Genomic DNA, 17,751 nt, shown 5'->3' on the forward strand with positions numbered 1-17,751 from the left:
GTGGCATCAGCCATCCATTCACATCATCATCATTGTCATCATCTTTTCATGGCATGAAATTCCCTACAATAAGTCGCCCTTGGATTTTGGATTTTGGTGATCAAGCAGCACATGAAGCCAGAAATGAGCAGGCTGCTGCAGAATAGGGGCTTGTGCAGAAATGAATGGGCTTTTATGCTTATTATAACCATGCAACATAATGTACCCGAGTCTGTTTAAATAAGAAAAGAGACAACCACTTTGCTGAATAATGTGCCCAATTTCCTTTGTGAGAATCCAATTTATCTGCTATGCCCAATCCCTATATTTAAACATTTTATTGAGTAGAGCCCAGTTAGCAAAAATCACAATGAATTTGAAGTGATTAATGCTGGAAAATTGCTAAGAAATTCTACTCTTTTCCACCATATCATTGTACTTTATTTCCTCTGCTGATGTACTGGACAGCATGCAGCAAAGAACTATGCCATGATTCATTTTGCATGAGTGGTAATTGATGGCTGATATATAACTAGACCCAAATATTTTTTTTTGAGGGCATGGGAGATGTTTGGAGTCTCTGAGGTGTTTATTGCCAGATTTACCCGGTGGAGGTTGACAAATGCAGATGTAAATCTAATTTTTAAAGGTTAATGGTTTAGAGAATTCCAAGTCATAAAGAAGGAGTTGTAGTCATACGTTTTTCTTTTCTCCTTCTGGGAAGCTGATAAGGTTTTCCTCCATGTTGACTTGATTCTTACTTTTGTGACAACAAAAAGATTGTTTTCTAGAGTAAACTGGTGAAGAAAAGGCTACATCAAGTGAAAATAATTGTGAATGTGTGCTGTTTTGATTGCTTTGAGCTTGGCTAAAACGCAGTGTGGCCAAGTCTTTTTTTTTTTTTTTTTTTTACATCACTAAAAGATGAGTCATACAAGTACAAATGTCAGAAAATAAAACTGGAGTGATATCATTAACTGCCTGACACCTCTGCAGAGTCCAAGCAGTAGCCCTGCAGGAGGTCACGGGAAGTCACATGTTGGGGGGGAGACTCTGGGGCAAAAAATTAAGCTTTTCTGGACAGCTGCTGCAATAACGTGAATAGATGTCTTCCCCTTTGCAATTAAACCCTCCCTGATTACGTCTCTCTGGCTATCGATTGGAAACTTTCACTTAATAACCACTAACATGGTCTCTTATCTTAACCCCAAGGTCTAGCCGTCAAGGACTGACTCTGCAGAGATTTATGCCCCCTTCCTTAGTGACTCCTCTGGGACATTGTGTCATTTCTGTATTCCAAAGTCTGGAAAAGTGCACCGATTTCTTCTTAAACATGTGCTTTCTAAGTTTGTGAGTCAAAATTTTTTTTGTCGAGGTGCAGTCAGAGAGAACCAGGGTGGGAAATTGCTGAATGTACGGCAGCTCTAATTCTCTTTGATTGCCACTGATTATAAGTCTGGTAGAAAAAAAGCAGCAAAAATGACTATTACTGCTAAAAGTATAATTCTGGTTATGGAGCCCCAGTTCACTGCTTAGAAAATCAATCCTGCAGCGCTAATGGCAACCTAAAGAGTCCAAATGTACCCAAAAAGCTCTCCATTTTAATACAGTGACACTCACAGTTTAATGGCTCAATACATGAAACCTACATTTGTGTATTTTATGTGTTATTTGAAAGCGTAACACATTTTCAGGTAAGTTACCTTAATTGTAGTTAATGTAATACATTTGACATTTATTTTGGTCAAAACATGGTTTAGCTACAGTACCGATATATTAGTCAATAAATTAAAATTTAAAAAGTAAAAATGAGTAAAAGAAGAGTAATTCTTGACTTTTTAAACATATTTTTACATTTCACTGTCATATTATCTTAGTAGGGACTAGACAAAGCAAAAGTTACAGAAATGTGTTTATGTCTTGTGTGACTGAACGAGAAAAAAAATATATTGGCTAATGTATTGGATTTTTAATCACCAAATATCGGTATCAGTATCTGTGTTAAAAATCCATACATCAGTTTACGTTGAGTTCCCACTCACAGTTTTAGTGTGCAGTGAGGGATTAAATGGTTCTTTTCTTTGGGTTTCACCTACAAAGAAACTAGATGTCGCCAAATTCATGGCTTGTAAACTGTGTGTAAGAATCTTTGTTCTTTCCCAAATAATTGCTGTAATTATGTTTACAGTTATCAGCAAGCACTGAGTTATCACAGTCAGTATAACCAACTGCAAAAAGTCCAAAACTAGTCTAAAACTAGCGATGTGGAATGGTGTCATTGTCCTTACCTGGGAGTAACCATCACAAGTTTTGTTTTCCAACCTATTTTACAAATCAAAAATCAGCTAGCAAAATTGGTAGATAATAAGTTCTATTATCTATTCATATTAAATGTAAAATCAATTGTTTGATTGTTAGGTTTTTTTGTTTATTTGATTTTAAAAAAAGAATATTGAATCCTTTAAAATATACACTGATTAGTGTGTAATTCCATCATCTAACCAACTGTTGGGTTTGCAAGAGAAGAAATCAATTAACAATACATACATGATGTCTTACATGGACATCACCATTTCTAGTACTGTGGAACCCCGACTTACAAAATGAATTCGTTTCCGAGGGTCTTTCGTAAGTCGAAAATTTTCTTAAGTCGAAGTACCCATCGCGCCTTTTGAGTGAACGATAGGCTATAAGTTGATTGCTAACTGCAACAACAATACGGGCAGAAATATTGCTGTTAAGTGCCTTCGTAACTTGAATTTTTCGTTAAATGGGTTATTCGTAAGTCGGGGTTCCACTGTATATCAAAGAAACTAAAATGTCATCTTCTTCCTCCTCGCCTCAAACCTCATTTCCTAAACTGAAGTCAGGGCTCTAACACACATAAACATGCATATTTATTACCAATATTGTTACAATTACTTAATGTCAGCAGACAGCTGACAGCAACTGGTTATAAACTAAATTAAAGCTAACATCATGCTAGCTAAGGTTAGGCTTGAGTGTCCAAAAAAACACATGCTGAAAAAAAATGATTGGTTTATTTACTTAGTATCTGAGTCCCACAATGTTAGATCCACTTCAGCTAAAGTTCCGCTGACACAGGTTAACAGCAGCTAACAGAAGCAAAAGCACAGACTTACCAAGAGAAAAGCTCAGCTGATCCTCACCTCTGTATCGCTGTCACTCAGCAGATATGAGCACCACTGATTCATTTGACTCCTTTCACAAAGCTTTACAGTCTCCCCCAGAGTAAATACACATGGATACATATTGACAGCTGAGGTAAACAGTGGATTGACAGCCTACAGTCACTCGAATGAACGGTGGCAAGAGCTGTTTGTCCTACAGGGGCCACCGCAGTAAGGATATTGCACTTGAATTGGGAGGTGTAAGAAAACAGAACTTGGCTCAATGCAATTTGCAATCTACTGACATACAGTGGTGATATTTCACCCACTGCAACTCGTCAAAGTCGTCAACTTGAAATCTTTAACGTCTTACATTGATGTCTTTAAAGAACAGAAACTATGGCAGAGTGTGCGTGTTACATTGTTTCCATATTGTTCTAAATCCAATTAATTTAACAGGGCTCTTTGAAAATTATTGTTGCGTTCTCTTGTGCTGCAGGAAGAATACAGATCACAGTTGTTTGGCACCATTTGACAAAATGGCAAAATCACAGAAAATAATAATTATAAAAATGATGGGATTTATTTGTGGAAGCAATAATCTGTGACATTTTGAAATTAAAAAAAAAGAAAAAACTATGGTGTTCTTTATTACCACTGATTATGACACAATATTCATTTAGCATTGTTCCAGTTCATGAAAATGTTTTAACTTGCTCTGTAATTATCCTTTAGTTGTCCACATCTTTTCAAAGGATTCCGCTCACACAAAAATGTGATGATATTCTTTTCCAGCTGGTGAAACAGGGATTTATTTGAAATAAATAAACAGACTGCGAGCAAAAACAGCAGTTTTCTGTGTCTAAACAAAGAACCTTCAGCACATTTAGCTTGGCTGACATTCACATCAACTGAATATCATTTTCTTGCTCATATTTTACTGTCATAATAATTGATGTTACTCAAACCAGTACCTTCTAATAATAGTAAGAGCAAAAATGGTAATTTTCTCACAGACTTTGATAAGCTGGCCGTGAAACACGAAGAAGAAAAAAAGGCACAGTGTGTGTAAATGTTTTCTGGGACAGATCCAAGCCGCTGTTTGCTCCAAAAGCAACATTGACTTGTATAAAAAATTCACCCTTCACAGCTCACGCCTCTGAATCATACACCTGTTTGGTTTCAGCGTGCCAGTCTTCCTCACTCGCTCTCTGCTCAGCCATGTGAACACAGCGCAGGTTGTCCACAGTACTGCCCTCAGGCCCCGCAATGTGTTCATAGCCCGGCTGGCTGACTGGCTGGATGGGTAGGTGTATGGAGGGGAAGAGAGAAGAATGCAAGGAGGGGGAATTAAATAAATAATGGCATGGCCTTTCTTCGGGTGAGTAAGCAAAGAGGGGAGCAGAGTTTTCAAGTGGCAGACACAATGCCCTTTTATTTTGAGGAGCTTAGAGCCCATGCTCTTCATTGTAAACACAAAGCTTAAGATAATCTTGTATGTTTGCTGAGTGCAGAAAAAGCTAAAACATCCACTTGAGCTGTGCACTGCATAGCTGCACACGGCTGCGCGTCAAAAATTTTTAATCAGCAATGGTCATTTGAACATGTTGAACACAGCAGGGTGTTATCTTTTGAGCCATATGTATAGATGGTTGGGTTTCTGTTTTCTTTGTCTGGTGTCTGATCTTCGGCTAACTGCTGCATTCATCAAAGGCCCAGTCAGACACACAGAGACAATAGCTAATGAGTAGGAGCTCCCAGTTGGGCTGATCGGAGCTTTGGTGCTTCAGACAATGCAACAACATCTGTGCTGCTGAGGGCTGCTGTGTGCTGACAGAAACATCCCCAGAGAGGGAGGGAGAGGGGGCGTAGGTGGTGGGGTAGTGTCTTCACACGTCCTGGACATACAACCCTCTCTCCTACATCCAAACCCTCTCATCACCCATCTGTGCCAGGTCTTGACACATGGAGGGGATGGGTGCAGCGAAACAGTGATCTATTTCTCATCCAGGTACAGCCACTTGCACCAAACCAAAAAAGCCCGACTAAAATAAGGATTTGAAACGTCAAGAGTTTTGAGTTACCACTGGAAGAGGGAGAGAGATGATTTTTCCAGCGTGGAGAGGGAGGGGTGAAAGAAACAGGTGTGGACCTCCCTGTGGATAGAACTCCTCAAGGGGAGGGTTAGCAATGACTGGGGCTGGATGGATGCCTCCCTACAGGGAGAGAGGTGCACATAATTCAGGCAAGATGCCGGCCCTTTCCCATGTACGGAATTAGTTATGCTGAGTGGTGACAGGCCGGGCATGAACAATAAAATTCCTATTCAGTCTACAACATTTAGGGGAGTATCTTATTGTAAACATGCAGGTAGAGATAAAGAAGGTCTGAAAACAGGCATGTCTGCACGCTCACTCCCTCCAAGGCGGTGACCCATCAGGAGGACAAGGTGTGCCTGGTAATTAAAATGCAATCTCTGCTGCTGTGCCCCCTGGAGTGGCAGCAGCGGCGGACTCACCCAGGAGCCTGGGGGTGAGAGGTGCCACCTGCACTGCCACACCACCTGCGCCACCACTGCCTCCCTTCATTAAGCCTGGTATTTATACTAGCGTCTGCCCCCTCCAACAGCCCTGGTCTTCGTGGGCCCTGGTAAGGCAGTGCTTTATTAGAATTAATGTGGCACTTCAGAGGAGAGTGTCAGTGTGGCGAGTACCGGGGTGCCAGGAGAAAGAGTCCCCAGCTCTCCTCTGTCACATTGAATAAAAGCACCACAGCCAGCCTGGAGCTGAGATGAGCGTGGACAGCACATGACAGAACTGTTTTCCAGGGCCAAGGGAAAGTAAAGTATTCTTTATTCAATCTGTTCCCATGTTTACAGGATGAGCTATTATATTGTACATGCAGAAGATCAAAGCCTTGAAGAGAGCATAACCGTACGAGACAGAGCAGTGTGCCAAACAAAAACCGGACATCCGACGAAGCTCGCCAGACGCCATGTGACGGGTAAAGAAAATTAATATCAAAGAGTCTCTGCTGTCTAAAGACTTAGCTGAGCATCCCGCTTCCTGTGTTTTGGATTAAGTAATTGTCAGCTTGATCGGGTCAGGATTTAGATGTCACATCATAAATAAGCAGTTATTAGAAAGCAAAAAGAAATTATCCGAAACAAGCAGGCGTCCTTGAGGGTCACATCTTTGGCAGCATTGTCACAACGCTCCTGCTCTTCCATACGTGCCGGTAGAAACAAAACTGTGGCATTTAGACACATTTAGCTCATAATATCTGCATGTTGCGCCACATTTGCAGGGGAGTTTGCGACACTGTGCTGTAACCGTTGTTAACGGTGCGTTTGGTCATTTCTGCAAGGATAAATGGGGGAAAAAGGAGTGGTGGCAACACTGATGCTACTTGTAGTCAGGCAGCAGGGGAGGGCATTAAAACCTAGTTTGCATCACTCAGCGCCTCCAATTAAACACGAATAACCAGATACAAGTTCCTGTCTTCAGATGTGTTTTATGAGCTCCCGTGCAGCAGGGGAATTCTCCAGAATATACTGTACATCTCCCTGCAGTTTGGCTATCTCTACTGCACGCCTCAGTTCATTAGTGTTAAAAATGGTAAGCATTTTACAGCCAGATGTACTTTTTAAGTCTTATTAGCTTCAGATGATGTTGTTTAAGGGTCATATGAGGCTTCCAATTAAAGCTGTAGGAAACTAAAACAGAAGTTTCTGCAATATATTTTTTCTCCTAGAGTTAGATGCAACTTTTCCTACGCCACGGGCCTCAGCACCCTCCTTATCAAAGGCAGACATCAAAGTGCTCTTGCAGCCTATGCACGCATGGCTATATTAATCCTTGAGACAACATCTTGCAAGCTCGACTTGAAAAGAGAAATGAAGGGTTCAGTCATGATTTGTAGATGCAGTCCATACTATACTCAAAGTAGTAAACAAATCTTGATAACAGCCATGTGCTGTGGTCACTGAGGCATCAGAAATGTTTTCCGAATCAAATATTTAAAAACAAAATACTACTAGATGTCTTAAAATCCCCCGGTTGTTTCTGCTGGCTTAAAGCCACATGACTAATTTTGTTAACCAGCTTTTTAGTAAAAGAATCCAAGAATTTCCTCTCAGTCTACTCGTGACAGGAAACGCAGCACTCTCTCATTCCAATTTCGCATTTCTGTTTCATCCTGAGCCGAGGCAGAGGCAAGAAAACACTTTAGCATCTCCGTGCACAGGGAGGTGCACCGAGGCCAGGCCGCTGCTGCACTCGCAGTCCCCTTACAGTGCTGTCACTATTCATTCATAGCCTGCCCTTCCTCCTCGCGCCACAACCTCAACAGGGGCATCGCTCATGATAGAAAACAATGAGCATGATTTGTGAACCCTCACCGTCTTTGTAATTTCATCAGTGTAATGGGATTATATTTCAAATCACCACTCCTTTGTTCATTACACATTTAAACTCCTCTGACAGACAAAAACTTAAATAAAATGTGCATGTCAACCCTGGTTGACTTTTCCTGCTCCCGCAACTGATTAGACAAACAGTGCACCGGGCCGGTGGAACGGGCGGGAAATAATGTGCTCATTTATTCATTTTTCAGACAAGTCACAATAGATTTTTAACGACCAGCGTCTGACCTCCCTTAGGTACTTCTTGCTTAGGGGGTTAATAAAGCCTAACGCTGAGGCGCTCGAGCACCGAGAACGAGGGCTGTGCTGAGAAGATGCCTGTGATGAAATAAAGACAGGGGCCAAATCAAGAGTCTCCGAGGGCCCCGCTCCAACTCTGGAGAGAGGAAGAGAAAGAGGGTGTGGGGGTGGTGGTGGGGTGAGGCTTGGAGAAAGAGACTGGTATTCCACTTAGATTCCAATTCCTCAGGTCTCTGAGGGACAATTAAACCAAGTGAGGAAGAAGTGCTCTCTTTTCTCAATGCACTGGGGCGTGCATATTAGACGCCGCAACCATGGTGATACACACACACACACACAGAAGGGTCTGCCAAGATTTAAACCGGAATGCTTGCAAAAAGTTGCTCGGAAAACTTCCCGTTGACAATTTAGAACACAGCTCTCCAAACAGTCCTGAACGCCGGTGTCAAGTTGGCGTGCAGTTAAAGGATCTTTCCCGAGCCATGGCGAAGTTGGAAGAAATGTGTTCGCAAATTGAGAAAATGACAAATTTCTTAGTTTTAAATTGCATGTACGCGAGCCCGTTAAGTGCTCATCCACGCCGCCTCAGACGTGGCGAAAATGTCAAAAGTTTGGGCTCAGCAACGCGGCGAGAGGGAGAGAGGGAGCCCGTGCAGATGTGCTGCCACTAGACATCCATCTTGTTTCCCCGCGTAGCTCAGTGCTCTATTTTTCTGAATCTATGTCATTTTAGCTCACTCAGGTCAACGGCAATTCAACCTCCTCTTTCGTCTGAGGCACTTCAGAATCATAATGTGATGCATGTGGGATAGGAACCTGCTAAACACAGTCCCTGTCAGTGCTCCGACATTGCTGGATATAAATGATATACGCCACGCGCTCGCTTCGCTCCCCCCCACATTCTGAGCCACACTACATCCTGTTTCCACCTGTCCGTGATCACTATTCTGTGCAAACGTTTTCTCCCACACCCTCTCAGGTAAGTGTCCGCGATGTGTCACCGCATCAGGCTATAATCACACGTCCAGAAGTGGCAGGGGAAGAAGTTAAGAAAAAAAAATCCTGGTGAACTGGAAAAAGAAATAGAAACAAAAGGATTAGTTGAGAACAGTCAATATTTCATACTTTTCCCAGGTTTAGCCTTGTTTCTCTCCATTTTAGTTGGCGCAGCTCTCTGCTGGGCGCCTCTTGGGAATGGAGAAAATTACATCCTACCTGATAATTAGCAAAGTTCAGAGCAAACTAAAAAATCTGCCCCACTCTCTTAGCTCCCCACCACTGGCAGCTTTCTCTTAGCAACTAATTAAGTCCGCCTCTGAGGTTTTCAGACAGCAATGGTGTGCTGGATGCTGCAACAGCAGAATTAAAAACAAAAGGAAGAAGGATGGAAATGAAGAGCGAGCGTTCATTTTTTATTATGTTTTTCTGCTCCGTCTTTTTTTCTTCTTCTTTTTCTTTTTTTTTTATATTGACGAATAAAATATGACAAAAGTATTCCTGGAGGGAGTATTATTATTTCACACATGGATGCACTCTTCAAATAGAAATAACAGCCTTGGCCGCCATTACGCATGGTAGCAAATAGCGAAGCGCCCTCTGTCCATAATGTTCTTTAATTATTATAATGTCATCATCCATATCCGGCAATGTTGCACAGAAAAGGAACAGCAGAGCGCACCGGGTATTAAATGCAAATCATTAATGGGCCCCACAGTTGAATGAAATCACACTACACAGACAGCATTATTAGTGATGTTATCATCACTGATGTAAATCATATTTGGGACTTTTCATAAGAGACACATATGGTCATAGAATGGGTTGTGCTTTTTTTTCGTATTATTAGCCTCATATTAGATTATTTTTCCTCTCCCGGCCACTTCGAGTGGTAAGAGAAGTTTCAGTGAAGCCAGCACAGAAAACAAATAAGAAACGAGAAATCCTGTGATTTGAGTCTAGAAGCTAATTGTAGACTGTCATAAACCTTCAGTTAAACACAGTACAAGTTGCTCATTAGAGACGCTCGAGACGCTGGGCCGCTGATGACTAGCAGTGTAAATGGAGTCGGCTTTTAAAAGGCAACCCAACGGTCTCCTTGATAAGGTTCTTGGTAGCACTGAGGATTTTTTTGTGATGTGCAATCCATGAGAGACAGAGGAAGCAGGCAGGCAGGCAGTCATTATTTTCTCCACAATTACCTGAAGTCCTTGATAACAAGCAAAAAAAAAAAAAAAGCCATATAATTAGAAAAACACCAGCAACACCATTATTGTCAGGAGAGCACAGCAGTATAATGAAGCAATTATAAATGAGCAGCTTTGTGCTTGTCATTAATTTCTGCTTTTAAGGATGTGGAGATGAAGCACAGCTGAACGTCAGAGGAGGAACGAGCGGACAGGATGTTTAGGTGGGTTATGCTACGTGGGAAACACTCCGGGGGGTGTTGCCTGTGTGCGTAAAGGGGCGCAGGCCCAGAGAACTGCTGCTGATGAGTCCTCCAAGTCTCTGCATGGATAAAATGTCCACTGGGGGACACTTTAAGCACGTTATAATAACCTTCTATCATGCAAGCATGCAACTAAAGCTTACAGTGTGAAATGCGGGCTTGCAAATATGCACAGACGAGGACACGCGGGTTCCATAGCGGCTGCAGAAAACTAACAGCAGACTCTGTTTGAGTTGTTTATTTAGCATCAAGATGCTCTCTTGCTAAATGAAAGGTAATGAGGAAAAGTACATGCTGGGCGAAGAGCTTGCCCTTTTCACACATCATCACAAAGATTGATCTCTCCTTCCCCTTCTCTCAATCATATCCAGTCTCAGTCGAGAGATTCTACTTTTGAAATTTGTGCATATTTTTTCCCCTTTGAAATGTATACTGTGCACATGGTTCAGCCGTGCAATTAGGTAACATGTTGCATTTCATTAAAAGAAATTTCCTTCCAACCACCGAGTGGATTAGAGATGTGTCTTTTTATTAATGAGGCTTTTCCCCGCTTTGATTTCTGCACATATAGAGATGAGCGGAGACAGGCCAAAATCCCCACTTTCATCCTGACAAGTCAGGACGGGCTCAGCCGTTTGCCTCCTTTGACTCATCAGAAAGTCAAAAGGCAAAACAAACGCGAAGGTGAGTGAGCGAGCGAAGTCGTTCCACTCAATACGCGGCGAGTCAACTGCAAAAGTATTGTCCTGCTCAGTTTAGAAATGCCATCTTATTAACACATCCCACAGCACACTTCATCATATTGTCTTGAAGAGGCAACTGTATGGAAGGGGGCAATTAGGACAGAGAAGCTGTGAGGTTGCCATTATTTTAGAATTTAATGACCACGCAATACGGAGCTAGATGTAGAAATAAGGGCTACAATACCACAATTATGCATAATCTAGCAGATCTTAGCGCACCCCCCACACTCCTCTTCCTTGCGCCTTGAATAAATTTACATGGAAATGCAACACTGCCTAATTTATTCGGAAAAATTAGAATATACATTACAAATATTTCCATAGACGACATCAGCAACATGCAGTTAGGAATTTAATGACTTATTTCTTTGTATTCACGCTCATGGATTAGGTCAGGAGGAGGGAGGCGGTGCATCTCCCCGGGCTTGGTTGTTGAGGAAACAGATAAATAATTTAACACAGACATATACATTGATATTTAAATTCACCTTTCTTTTTTTTCCCTACTGCTGTGCCATTCATTAAGGAAAAGAAAGCTTTCCGGTCACAGACGCCGAGGCCACGTGTGCTTTGTATGTGTCTGTGTGTGTCAGTATGTGTGTTTATATGCCTTAAAAACTAACCGCGCGTGCCACTTGTAGTGGCAAGATGCATGACTCTGGACACAACCCAAAAGCAGGGATTATTGACATGGATGCTCCACCATTAATAAGCCGCTGTATCCTTTGTGTTCGGGGTCGCCATTGCTGCAGTTAACTATAACTTGTCAAGGCTGCTCCAGCCGCACAATGCGTACCTCATGCATCTCCTGTCAGCAGGCATAATTCCTGGATGCTGGCACGCCGCTGATTTCTGCATAAGTGATGCGAGCCTTCTAGTAGAGTTAGGAGCACGAGTCTTTTGCCATTGAGAGATGTTCATCATTCTTGATCTAGCTCTGTCAAGACCTGGTGTTTTAGTGCCTCTCACGATTAGGCAGAATTGACAGGCCAAGAAGGCAGTGAATAGCAAAAATGTGAGGAACTAAGGGGGTGTGGTGCAGGCTGCAGGGTGAAGTGGAGTGTGGCCGCCATTTAATCTGCAATTTATCAGTTTAGGCTGCACCATGTAACATCGGGGAGATTACATTCCGGAGAGAAGGGGGCTCTATCGCGCCATCCCCTCCTCCTCCCCTAGCTCCTCTCACATGCCTCCTAATGTCGTCTGACGGCAGAATACGGAGGACAAAGAGGGAGGACTGTCTTTATTGTCACCATTATTGTTTCTGAAATCCTTAATTAATATATAGCATTGTGGACTCCTCTGCGAGTAAGCAATGAAGTGCCGGTGACAGAGAGACGGCACGTAAGCGCTTTGCTGCAGTGAGACAGGCTGCATCCTTTATGGAGGCTGTTTGTCATGTGGGGAAAAGTTGGGCATTATTTAACGCGCGCCAGCACACAAACTTGTGCGTCCACACACACACACAGTGCCAGCGATGGCTGCACATGACCTCTGACAACACCGATCACGTTGGGCCAATAAAGGCTTAATTGCCATTTTTCCATTGGACTGCTTTATTGATGTCATTTCAAAAGTGATTAATATGAACTGTTAACTAGCTATTGCATTAAGCCCTAAACAAAACTGAACCGGCATTCTGAGTTATATTGATCTCTTTGATTTTTGCCAACACTGTACTTTAAAAAAATATGTTTTATTATTTATTTATTTATTTATTTGGCAGTTTGCAAAAAAAAAAAACATCTTTATCCTAAGACCTCACATGTGCAGAGGTGTTGCTTGATATTTACACAAATATCGTAGTCAACATTTGTGCTCCTCCTGCGCGCTCTCATCCCTGTTTTTTAAAAGGGCCGTTAACAGGGTCACTGCCGCTTTTAATACACACTAGGAGAGTATACCAGCGAGGTTTTTATCTCTCAGTCTGGTAGGGCTGAAACAGAAATATGAAGACACTGGCTTACAGGAAGGAAACCCATGGCAGCCTGATATTAAAATGGTTCAGGAGTCAAGTAGAACAAGTCAAGCAGCTTGAGGGCAAACAAAAGAGATAGAAGGAGAAGGGAATGAACAGGTTGTTCTCAACAGCTAATGGACTGTCAGTGGTCATTGTAATATATTGAATGCAGTGAAACATGTTTGCTTCACGTGAGGGGTGTGCTATTACTATGTCACCCTTCATTATTCAAATAATACCACTGGGCCAAATTATTCTTTGTTGTTGTTGTTGTTGTTTGTTAAAGTGTTCTTTCCAAAATATGGTTTTATAATGCTGATTCATCTTTACGTGTTCCTTTTTTTTTTTTCTTCCTACATCATATTAAGCTTTGCACAATCTGAGCTGGAGTCTCTCCACCAGCTGCTGATATCAGAGCTGAGCACTGCTACAACTTACAGTGATATCTACCAGATGGACTTTAGCCTGAATATCAAGTCATGCGGGGCTCATATAACATGCATTTTTTCTGTCGATATTCGTAAATGATAAAAAATGTGTTTTTTTAATTTTTTGTTTCTAGTGTCGCCCCCTAGGACACAAGCAAGTTGGGGAAATGTATTGCTTCGTGATCACCAATAAAGCAGCCTTTATTAAGCATGCCTGTACCCCACAGGTTATTTGCTAGACATTCCCGGGAGGAAGTATGACTACACTTATCTGCACAGCCCTCTCTCCAGCGACAGAGAGCTTGATCCATCCTGAAAGGGGGATTGAACTCTCACAAGATGAAGACATGACATCTTCGGCTTACTTGATGTCAGTGATAGGACAGCTCACTTGTAGATCGGGCATGTTGCCAGCCAGCTCTCCCTGGGTCCTGAATGCTGTCTCTGAACAGAGGCCAACGACACAGATGACATCCGGGGAAGCCCATCACCTGTTGCTTAAGGACAGAATAATCAAAGTAGGTCATGCCGGGACGCTGGCCTCACAGTGTGTGTAGAGCTCATGCATGTGTGTGTGCGCATGTGTCTTCCAAGGCTTGTCAGGGCAGCAGCCATAGCTGAGCCCTGAAATCCACCCCAATGACAGAGATGATCAGCATCAGCAGCAGATCTTCAGCCGAGATCATGTTCAGTTTGAGGGCCATGCCAGGCAGTGACACCACTGCACTGTCCAGTTGTACAAATGCTGCCTGCCAACACATTTCTGAGCACTGATTCAGAAAGTGTTCAAATCAGCAGGAGCAGCCTAACCCTCCCTCAAAGCAACAAGGACACTTTTAATACAAACAAATACCAGCTTTATGGATTTACATGCATCCAGATCTAATGCACGTTAGGCTATTATTGCCCTTGAGGTATTTTTTTCCTCATGATCCACACTTGACACTTCCCTAACAATGTCGCTTAATTGCAACCTCAGTGAAACATGCGAGCTCAATCAGAGAGGGAGTTTACTGTCGATTTTATGGAAATGCGCGAAAGAGACCTGTGTTAGTTGTAGGGTACACCTGCACTTGTCAACGTACTCAAGTACGCTGGGTAATTGGCTGTTGATTGCTGCCATTAACATGTGATGGCTAAGTGCATCTAATTCCTGTTCCATTTCCACGGTTCAGTTTGATGTCAACGCCCACTCTTTCTCTCAGAGGTGATTAGCCCAGCCTGTGAAAATTGTTCTTTTTTTTTTTGTTCCAATCATATAAGGAAAATATAAGGAAGTCTAAGAGGTGCTGTTGTAAACTGACACTTTAGCTAATTTGATTGCCTTTATGGTGAGTAGAAAAAGAAAACATGGAGAATGTAAGTTATCCCTGTTATAAGACAGATTGGGAAAACAATGGTACAATAAGTGCAAAATACAACAGCCCACAAATCTCTTGAAATGATGCTAAATCTAACATTATTGCCAGTCTTTGCATTTTGGTGTATACGCACAGTTTAATACTGACTACAGCAACCTCATAATGGACCAGAGCTATTAGACACAAATCTCCTTTTCAGCGCCTTTGTCTCTGTAGTTGAGGCTGAAATTATTAAAGAGAATGGTGTTCACTTTTGCTATTTGTATCTCCTTCAGTTTCACCACCTCAGGGCGCTGGAGACTTGGTATCCCTTTGAGTTTTAATCTTCTCTTCTGCCCGCATCCTTGCGGCTTTTTCATTTAAGTTTTGATATGTGTATTTGACATTTTGTTCATTTAGGCACCCCCCCCCCACACACACACACACACACGCGTAATTTAATTGACGTGTTTCTGCCTTGTTCTGTTTGTTTAGTCATTAGCGAAGATTTCCCGCCACTACCAGCAGGTAAGCTCAAGCAGATATGTATGTACGCGCTTGTATGCACGTGAGGGGTGAAAAGAGGGCGCGCGTGTCTTTAAAGGTACTTTCCAAATCTGGATAATGCCACGAGGAATCACGCGTAACCTTTTCCGTGAGCTAAGTAATGAAGAAAATTGGCTTTTTTTGTTTTGTTTTTTTCTTTTTTGCGTTATATTTAGTGTGTACCTTGTAATTCGACAACAGCAACAGTAGTATTTATAAAAGGAATACTACTATCACTACTACTAATATTAATAATATAGGTTGAGCCATCCGTCAATTATTAGAAAATAATAATAATAATTTTAAATATGGAAAGGATACATAATAAACAAAACAGATCCAGTTCCAGACAGCAGTTCCCACTGGTTTTAAATGTCAGGCCGTCGTGCCCCGTGGTGTTCTTTGTCTGAGCCGCTCTCAGATCAGATCTGCAGACCGTCGTCGTGAATGGTGCGCCTGCCATCTGCAGGACACTTTGGGTAAAACGTGGATTTGCACTGTCAGTATCATGTAACCAGCCAGGATAACAGTGCTGCTGTTTACTGGTCCTCGTGCACTTTGATGCCAACGGTCTCGGGAGTTGATGTAAATAAACACAGCCTGGATCCGTGCTTTAAGCAATGCTTTACTGGAATAAAAGTCAAATCAGCAAAGTTCCAGGTACTGTGTTTTTGTAAAGGTACAGCTTCATTCTTCTTGTTGTATATTTTATTGTCACCACCCCCTTTAGGCATCTGTAAGTTGCAAATTGAGCAGCTGATTTCGCTCTTCAGCCAACACTGTGCTGTTCCCTGTAAAACCCACATTTGTGTTTAGACCTTATGTTCTCACGCTTTTCATCAACATCTTTTATCATGCTTCATCTTGGTTTTCAACTTTTCACACACATGTGCATGTTTAACCTGCACTGGAATTTGTGCGATTTCCTGAGACCACTGTTTGATGGTGGAAGGCCCTTCATCACTGTCCCCCTACATCAGGGAAGTATCAGTGAGTGAAAGCATCCCCCCATCCTCCTGCATGGAATTTCAACCCAATCTATGCCTTCAAGAAACAAAATGATATGTCTAAACGTAAAAAATAAAGAAAACCCTCTTGTTCAACATATATCTGCAATCACCTGTAGAAATGATCACCACTGATCTGATACTGTGCTTAAACTGGAAGGGATATCACACCTCATGTTTGTTGGACCCGCATATCTTGGTGTCGTTAACCCCCAGAAGCATGAGCCAATAACAACACAGAATTTTAATACAAAACAAAGCCTCCTTGTATCTCAAATCAGCCAAGTGCCACATAGTCGTAAGATCCCATCGCTAAATCTGGCCTATCTAGCCACTGGCTTATGCAACTAATTAACTTCACACACTAAAATTTGAATTTAAATTAACATTTGCAAGATATCATCAGGGGACACAAAGCACCCCACGAAGAAGTTTATGATGGGAAAGAGGGAGAAAAAAAAAGTGTACTAGAGGAGGCAATCGGTGAAGTAAGGAGGGCTTTTAGATGAGGGGATATCTCCAATTACAATCCACCGAAACACTTGTCAGCAGTAATGAAATGTTTGCTGAGAGGTTGCTATTTGTGGCTGTTAGATTGGATGATGCTGCTCCACTGCCCCCACTAACAATTATATTCCATGCATAAATTTACTTACCTTCATTTCTATTGTGTGAACCGTCAGCCAGATATACCTACAACTGTCCAAGGAACCAGAGAATAACGATACACTATTGTGCATGTACAGCGTGTGTGTGAGACACTCCCGTTCTCATGGAGCCAGAGAAGAACAGGGAAGCACAAAATTTTAAATTTTAAAATGTTAAAAACAAGGGGGGAGGGGGAAGAAAGAAAACTTCCGCTTCTTTTATTGGTTTTAAAGAATTACATAATGCATTAATCACAGTAAAGACAAACCGGCTTTCTCCGCATGTCATAATTGTGCAAGCTTACAATAAAATTTAAAATTAGATGCAAGATGTAAAACCTTTCTTATTTTTTCTCTCCTCTGCTCAGCCTTTCAGCTCAATCGTACAGGGAACAGAACAGTAAAGCTTTGAAGAATGGATGAACTCCTTTAGCCTTCTCACTTCACACCACTGCCCAGAGTGGCTTGCATACAATCAAGGCTAAAATTACAAATTTGTCCAACACAATCATACGCGTTTTTTGTGTTTAGATCAGCACTTCAGTTGGGAGTGAGTGGTGGGGGAATTCGTAGCTGCTACGATTGGCTATCTGAAACATTAGCCAGGTCCAAATAATTTCATCAGCTGTGTGCAGTATGTATTTCCAATTACAGTGACATCACATAAACCTCATTAGTATAGATGCAACCTGCAACTTGATTTTCCAGTGCATGGTTTTCTCATCAAATTGATTACACAGACTCTGCAAGGAAGTGTAGATACACATACAAATCCTTTGCATATGCTACTGTAGACGAATATATATACACACACACACACACACACACACACACAGGGATATATGTATATATACATATGTT

This window comes from Rhamphochromis longiceps, linkage group LG12, assembly GCF_057381845.1.
Source record: "Rhamphochromis longiceps isolate RC_006_pf linkage group LG12, R_longiceps_female_GT1.1, whole genome shotgun sequence".
NCBI classification, from domain to species: Eukaryota; Metazoa; Chordata; class Actinopteri; order Cichliformes; family Cichlidae; genus Rhamphochromis; species Rhamphochromis longiceps.